Source organism: Peromyscus maniculatus, chromosome 4 (assembly GCF_049852395.1).
Source record: "Peromyscus maniculatus bairdii isolate BWxNUB_F1_BW_parent chromosome 4, HU_Pman_BW_mat_3.1, whole genome shotgun sequence".
NCBI classification, from domain to species: domain Eukaryota; kingdom Metazoa; phylum Chordata; class Mammalia; order Rodentia; family Cricetidae; genus Peromyscus; species Peromyscus maniculatus.
In genome coordinates, this window is record NC_134855.1 from 38,859,717 (window position 1) to 38,868,239 (window position 8,523).

The window sequence follows — 8,523 nt, forward strand, 5'->3', positions numbered from 1 at the left end:
GGAGTGACACTATTAGGAGGTGTGGCATGGTTGGAGTAGTTATGGCTTTGTTGAAGGAAATGTGTCACCATAGGGGTGGGCTTTGAGGTCTCCTATGTTCAAGCTATGCCCAGTGTGACACAGTTGCTTCTGCTGCCTGTGAATCAAGATGTAGAACCCTCAACTCCTTCTCCAGCACAATGTCGGCCTACATGTTGCCGTTTCCACCTGCTATGATGATAATGGACTAAACCTCTGAACTGCAAGCCCCAGTTAAATGTTTTCCTTCATAAGAGTTTGTTGTGGTCATGGTGACTCTTCACAGCCATAGAAACCTTAACTAAGGCACACAGTTTTACATTGAGGTCTTTGATACACTTGGACTTGAGTTTTATGCAAGGTGATAAATATGGATCTATTTGCATTCTATATTCAGACATCCAGTTTGACCAGCAACATTTGTTGAAGATGCTGTCTTTTTTTCCAGTATGTATTTCTGGCTTTCCCCCACCCCCACCCAATTCAGGTGTCCAAATGTGTTTGGATTTATATCTGGCTCTACAGTTTGACTCCACTGATCAATGTATCTGTTTTTATGCCAATAGCATGTGGTTTTTATTACTATTTCTCTGTAGTACAGTCTAAAATCAGGGATGGTGATAACCCTGGAATTTCTTTTATTGTCCATGACTGTTCTACTATCCTGGGTTTTTTGTTACGAAGTTGAGAATTGTCCTTTCAAGGCCTGTAAAGACTTGTGTTGGGATTTTGATAGGGATTGCATTGAATCTGAAGATGGCCATTTTTATTATGTTATTCCTACTGATCCATAAGCATGGGAGATCTTTCCATCTTCTGCTATCTTCTTCAATTTCTTTCTTCAAAGACTTGAAGTTTTTATCATACAAGTCTTTCTCTTGCTTTGTTAGAGTTACTCCAAGATATTTTACATTATTTGAGGCTATTGTGAAGGGTGTTATTTACCTGGTTTCTTTCTAGTCCATTGATCATTTGTATATAGGAGGCTACAGATTTTTTAAAAAATGATCAGTGGAAGTGTTTATCAACTGTAGGAGTTCCCTGGTAGAACTTTTAGGGTCATTTATGTATACTATCATATCATCTACAAATAGTGATGCTTTGACTTTTTCCTTTCCCATTTGTGTGCCCTTGATCTTCTTCAATTGTCTTATCACCCCAGCTGAAACTTCAAACACTATATTAAATAAATATGGAATTATTGGACAGCCTTTTCTTGCTCCTGATTTTAGTAGAATTGCTTTGAATTTCTCTCCATTTAATTTGATGTTGGCTATAGACTTTCTGTGAATGGCCTTTATTATGTTTAGGTATGTCCCTTGTGATCCTAATTTCTCCAGGACTTTTATCATGAAGAGGTGTTGGATTTTGTCAAAGGCCTTTTCTGTATCTAATGAGATGATCATTTTTTTCTTTCAGTTTATTTGGATGGTAGATAGCATTTACTGATTTTCATATATTAAACTATTCCTGCATCTTTGGGATGAAACCTACTTGATTATGGTTGATGATCATTTTGATGTATTCTTAGGATCAACATTCTAATATATGCTTCTAATATGTAGCTCTTAAATGTATTTATTTCCTTCTGGGCAGTGGTGGTGCACTCCTTTAATCGCAGCACTTGGGAGGCAGAGGCAGGCGGATCTCTGTGAGTTTGAGGTCAGCCTGGTCTACAAAGTGAGTTCCAGGAAAGGCACAATGCTACACAGAGAAACCCTGTCTTGAAAAACCAAAAAAAAAAAAATATTTCCCATTTTTATATTTCTTGGGTCATTTATTTTAATTTCTTTTAAAATTGCTTCTGATAACTTCATGGCATTTATTTTGTTACTCTTTCCTGACTCTTTGAAAGAAATACTTAGTTCATTTTGTTTCCTTGTGTTCTGCATTTGCCTCAGACAAGTGCATTGGCTGTGACCCATTGGTAATGACATTGGGTTCCCACTGTTGTTCTTTTCTAAATACTCAGGCTTTCCGATTTGTCCAAGAGACATCTGTTAATGGCTTCTTCATAACCATCTGTTTTTTATCCAGTTTATGCTGCTGAAATTAATTTCTAGTTGCAATGGCCTGTGGTCAGAGACTCTGCTTTGCTTGGTTTCTGCTTTGTTGGGCTCTATTGAGGTTTTCTAAGTCTTAATGAATGATCAGTTTTATGATATTTTTTATGAAGCTTTAAAGTAGAAGTAGTATTTTCTGTTTGCTGAATACTAAATTCCATTTTTTAGTCACAAATCAGTTTTTAAAACTATGTTATTACTGCTTCAATATTGCAATTTTTGGTTAGTATGTCAAGAAGTAGAGACATACTTATGTCACTCATGTTTTGTGTTGTGTGTTTTTCCTGCTTTATATATTTGAAACAGAGTTTTATGTCTTTGTACCTTCACTGATTTTGCAACTCACTTCTAGAAAATAGACTTTTTTGTTACATGACAATACCTTTAATATAGTTTTACCTCAAATTTTATTTGACTGATATTAATCTTGTAGTCACTGCTTTCTTTTGTTATTTTAATTTTTTCCTGATAGTTTCACATATGTGTAAGATGGCACTTGCCACCTGAGTGTATCACTGAATATTAGCTTAATTATAAGTCAATGGGGATGAGTTAATGTTGACAAATTTCCTTTTTTGCTCTAATATCATGTTACACTACATACATAATACTTTCCATTTTCACAGTGTTATAAAATTTATATGCCCATATAATGTAATCTCAAAATATTTCTTTGTGCTAATCTCATTTCTCACCACTGTGACAGGGTGCCCAACAACCCAAGAGAAGGAAGGCGTATTTGGGCTCCTGGTTTCTCAAGTTTCCATCTGACATGATGGGGAAGGCATCATGCATGCTGGAGCTGTCCTGTCAGAGGTGGCGAGAGTGTGAGGTAGTGGCTGCTCACACTGTGGTTAACCAAGAAGCAGAAAGTAGAGAATTAGAATTAAGGGCAGGGAAAGAAAGTATGAAAAGTTGAGGTTACTTTTTAAATTGAATTTTATAATATAAATTATATAAATATATATAATATAAAGTTTAGTGGTGGAGACCTATAAATGTTGCCTTTAATTTCTTTTCAGAATGACTTTCTCAGACTTGTGTCTAATAAAATAGTGATCCTCAGTGATACCGTAAGAATCTTGCTAACAGTTGGTCTATAATTAATTACTGGGAAGATGGCAAATAAAGGGTTCAGAAGTCTCCAGGATTGTTGTGTTGACTACTCTGTCTCTGAAATTCCTTCTCTCAGACCCCTTTCCTTCCCTTTCTGGAATTCACCCTGCTCTGGGAGGCTGACCTCCACATGCAATGTTCTCTGTGCCGCATCTTGACGGGTTTCATGCGAAGGTTCTCTCTAGAAAAAGAACTAGGAGACTTCATATAAAATTATAAAGAGAATTTATTTGATTGGTCACACAGAGGCTGAATGGTCCCACAATGACTGTCTCTGTAAGCTAGAGAACTGGGAAAACCAGTGGCTGTTTGGTTGAAGAATTTAGAAGCCTAAGAAGAAAGGACTGACGCTATCCTTGTCTGAGACTGAAGAGCTGAAGCCCTCTGAAGACTCTCTGGTCAGAGTCTATCTTCAAACACTGGAAAAAGACATCTAAGAGCAGTGGCTTTCTTCTTATTGTTTTGTGCTATGAGGTCCAGTGTGAGCCACACTCAGAGTACATCTTCTCTCCCTTAGTTCACTGTCCAATATTACTATGGTCTATAGCAGTGTGGTCACAGACACTCAGTTAGTGTACTTTATTAATCTTTTAGGCATCTCCAAATCTAGTGACATTGGCAGTCAAGAAACCATCACACTTCTGATAGAGCTCAGGGGGCTTTTCAAAGTAACATTCTGTTTTCTCCATGACTCTTCACTGATCAATTACATTGTTTCTGGGTTTGTTCCTTTCAAAAAGTAAGCAACAGAAAAAGCCTTAGGGTTTTTTTTTTTTTTTTTTTTTTGGCAGAGAGAGATATTAAGGGGCCAGAAAATGAATGGAAAACTTGAGCACAAGGCTTAAGACTGAGCAGGAGCTGAACAGTGGTGTTGGCTACAGAGACCAAGATCAAGGTTACACTGCGGGAAAGGTCTGGCTCCCACTTTCTGCCGCTGTGAGAATTGTGAACCTTTCTCAAACCAGTTAGCTTTTGATGCAGCTTGCAAAGTTCATGGAACGGCCAGGCTCGGGGCTTTCCTTAGACAAGATTGGGAGTGGTCACAAGGACTGTGGACCATTTGGCTTCTAAAAGAAGTATTCATAGACAATGTAGCAGATACAAAGCAGACATGGAACCCAAATAGTCAGAAATGACCCATGCCAGTGCTGGCAGGACGGCTCAGCTGCTAATGTGCTTGCCTTGAAATACAATGCCCTGAGTTTAAATATGCAGAACTCATATGAACAACAACTTTAGAAAAAGGCAGGTTTGGTGGTCTACACTTGCTCTCCCAGCACTGAGGAAATGGATACAAGAAACAGAGCTCACTGGTCAGCCTGCCTCACCTTGATAAGTTCCAGGCCAGAGGAAATCTTGTTTCAAAAAAGTATTCAGAACTTGTAGAACATAACCTTAGGTTGTCTTCTGGCAAAGACACACACACACACACACACACACACACACACACACACACACACACACACATACGCACCCCCCCACACCCACACCCACAATGACCAATGTCTTCTGTATATACTATCTATAATGACATCTTAATGTTCTGCACGTATTATGTTGTGAATACTTATTGTAATATATTATAGACTTAAAAGGTTAGAGAGTTAATGACTTCTTAATTATGTAATTATTTGCTCATTCATTTATTGATCTCTCCCTTTCTGTATCAGCTATCAAATAAGAGTCATTGGCTAAGTTATGCCGAATGTATTTTTAGACTTCACCTATATCAACCCAGTATATTTCTTTCAAGTAAATATACACACAGCAAAGAGTTCAAAATATTATGAATAAGATTCATGTAAATATGCTATTATGTATCTTTTCCAAGAAATGGTATTGTCAGGGATAACAGATAACCTTCACAGATGAATTTGTTTCTGGCTCTCAGGATTCTAAACCTATTCTGAAGATCAATGTTAATTCAAGAGTTCTCAGCTCAAAATGCAGCTTGTTCTGAGCTCTGGGTATGATGCAGGAGAGGGAGAAGGGAATGATTTGTGACCCAGAGAATGTGCTTTGACAGCCCAAACCCAAAACACATTCAAAAATTTCCACAGGGGCTTTCTAGGTGACCTTGTGGGGGAGCAATCTTCACCAGGTAGAGGGAAGGAAAGAAACTGCCTGGGAAGACATCCAGGTGAAATGTAAGGAGAAAAGAACAGTGGATTTTTACCTCGTGGCTACTTTGGGTTTTCAGAAATACATCTTCGTGTGTTTTGCATACATGGCATCTTTGCAGACATTTTGGAGAATTTGGAAGGCAGAGGCAGCATCTTTCCACAGGGCTCTGAGTAATGAAAGGAACCCACTAGTGTCCGAGGAGGGCTGGTTCCTGCTGCCCTGGAGCTAAGTGCTGCTGTCACTGAAGCTTCTCTCCAAAGCCTCCTTGGAAGCTGGGTGTGGAGCGGGTCCACAGGGTCTAATTATAAGACTCCTGAAGTCCCATGCCTCTGTTAGCTAGAAATGAAGGTCAACTAGCAGTTCAGCTGGAAGCCTCTCCCCTGAGTTAAGTATGAGGGATCAAGAGGAGCGGAGCCTTGAGCATCAGTTCACCAACTTATTCCTTAGAAGAGGAAACTCGAAGCAATCGCTCCTTCTCTTCTGGATTGTTCAATGTCCATAGAAATAAATGGGATGCAGATATTCTGAAGCACCAAGAAGACAACTTCAAGTTTATTTTAAAAACAACATATAGTCTCTAAGTGGTAAAATCACAATAAACTGTGATGCCTATTTCTCTAATATAACTTATAAAATAGTGCTTATTAGTCATTATGGTCATCCATAGCCAGACAGAATCATGGGACAAAAAGTGACACAGTGTTGCCAGAATTAGCTAGAAATGAAGTTCAGAAACACTTGAAAATCTTTATTTCCTTTCCAGAATAAACAACTATGTACTTTCTTGGTTTTTTTTTTTTTTTTTTTTAAAGAAAATGTTAGGTTGAATGCACAAAGGGGAAGACCGACCTCTGGGATATTTCTGTCTTTCAAAAAAGATCAAACTCTAAACACCACACTCTTTCAAAATTGATTTGAGTCTCAGAGATTATCTGTCGTGGATAGCCATTCCAGCCTTGATCTGGAAGTTCCAGCCCCCATTGAGGCTTCGGTAACTGTCACGCCTACAAGGCAGGGCCAAGAGAGGACCCTGAAGACCTGAGATCTGCATGTGCAGGCTCTCTTGGTTCCTGGACCCAGGACACTGGAGGTAGACCAAGCAGAGTTCTCCAGAGAACAGCACCTGACTGCGTCATGCCTTTCCCAGACTCTGTAAACTATCCATTCACTTGTAAGTTACCCCACAAAATAAACCTCCCTTTTAACTACGTGGAGTGGCCTTAATAATTTCACCAATATCTGGTGCCCAATGTGGGCGTGACAGTTCAAAATCTCTATTTCACATATCTTGGTTACATTAGAAGATGAGTGTCTATTTTGTGCATTCCCCAGCCTCTCAATCATAATATAGACCCCCTGCCCTCAAGGGACCACAGTAATAACACCACAGATTACAAACAGCCCAACATTCTAGTTGTGGAAAACCAGGAGCTCGGGTCTTGACTGTCCAGCTATGAATCTAAACCTTGTTGAGTTGACCAAATACTTCACCTTTCCATTTTCACACCCTTCAGGTAATATGTGTGATGCTTGTCGCCTCACAGATGTCCGAGCCAGGAGCACAGATAATTTATAAAAATATTCTGAGCACATCTAACATACTGTGTTATCCTGTACTGGGTTCCAAGAAGCTGCAAAGGGCTGTGCATTTCCTTTAAAATAGCTTTGCTAGGCTGTTAAACTTTTTTTAAGCCCCCAAATCTCTTCCCAGTCCCAAAGTGCAACAGTGTGTTTTTAGCTGCAGTCTGGGCTGTGACAAAGGAAGACATAGCACATCTCCTTTAACGAGAAATGAACTGCTGCTGCTTTCAAGGACTTTTTCCTTAAACTGATACCCAAACTACGGAAGGAAGCAGATTGCAGAAGGAAGAGAAACTGCATTCTTTAAAACAAGAGACATTGAATTCCAGTTTAGGGACATTTGGAGCAACTGACAATCTAGAGCATTTTACTGAGCTGCTGAAAGGTTAGGTGCAGAACCAAGTTTCTCAGGTATACGATGGCACTTGAAATAATACATTTGAAACATGTAAACTGTTGCTGGGCTCTCAAACAGAAGATGGAGCACCTAAAGGCAGAAGGTGAGTTTTAGGTATGGGTTCACTCATTCAAAAAAGGAATCTCGAGCCATGAGAAAAACTTGTGCCCCATGACTGCGGCCGGTGCTTTGTGCCACCTCTTGTGTCCCCGTGCTCCCCTGTCCCCTGACTGCTGTCTCTAAGTTTCTGCGGCCACCACCACCTCTGTCCTCAAGCATTGCACTCGTAGACACCCCAAGAATGGATCTGCTGAGTTCATGAGTTTTCAGGATTTGGCACCAGTCTGGGTCTCGAGACAGGTAACTGCGGAGGTTGGTGGACAGCTAACTCCCATTCCCATTAGGAGCTGTGGCTGTAGGGCTGACAAATGACGGGAGGCACACGAGGAGAATTTCCACACAAGCAGCGTGTGGAGGAAATACAGGAGAACTTGGAGATGAGGGGGAAGAGGATAGGAAAGTTGGGGCAGCCAGACAAGAGGCCTTGTCAAGAGACAGTGGCTTTAGTTTAGTCCAAGAGGAAGAGCCTAAGAAATGATGTAAAGCCCGTTTCCCAGTGTGATTCCAAGGAAGCTGGAGTCTTCATACATAGACTCCCCTTAATCCCTGAGGGCTGCTGGGAGGGAGGAGGCAGAAGAGGGCTGTTCGCTCTCTGCCAGTGTTCAGCACCTCAGGCAAAGGCATTTGAAACCCTTGGAGCTCACAGAGAGGGTTCGAAGCGGTTAGGCCAGAGAGACCTGGCTTGGGTGCCACAGCATTTACTGCTTGGAACCTACCCACACAAAATCAACCAGCCACTGAGTTTGTGAGCTTTTCATCATGACAACAAATGCTTAGGGCAGTCAGCTTATACAGAAGAAAGATTTCCTTTGCTTCATAATTTCTGAGGTTTTGCTTGATGGTCTGTTGGTTCCATCGCCTTTGGGCCTTTGGTGCCGCAGTACAGAGTGGCAAGAATGTGTGTTGGGAAGGCCTATTTGCCCCATGGCATCCACGGAAGCGGGGGGCCAAGTTCCCAATATCCCCCTCCAGGATATGCCCTCATTGACCTTACTTCCTTTTACCTGGCCCCACCTCTTAAAGGTTATCCTGCCCACCCCCAGACTCCCAGACTGGTGACCAAGCCCTTAAACACACATGCCTTTGGGGGACACTCGGTCAAAC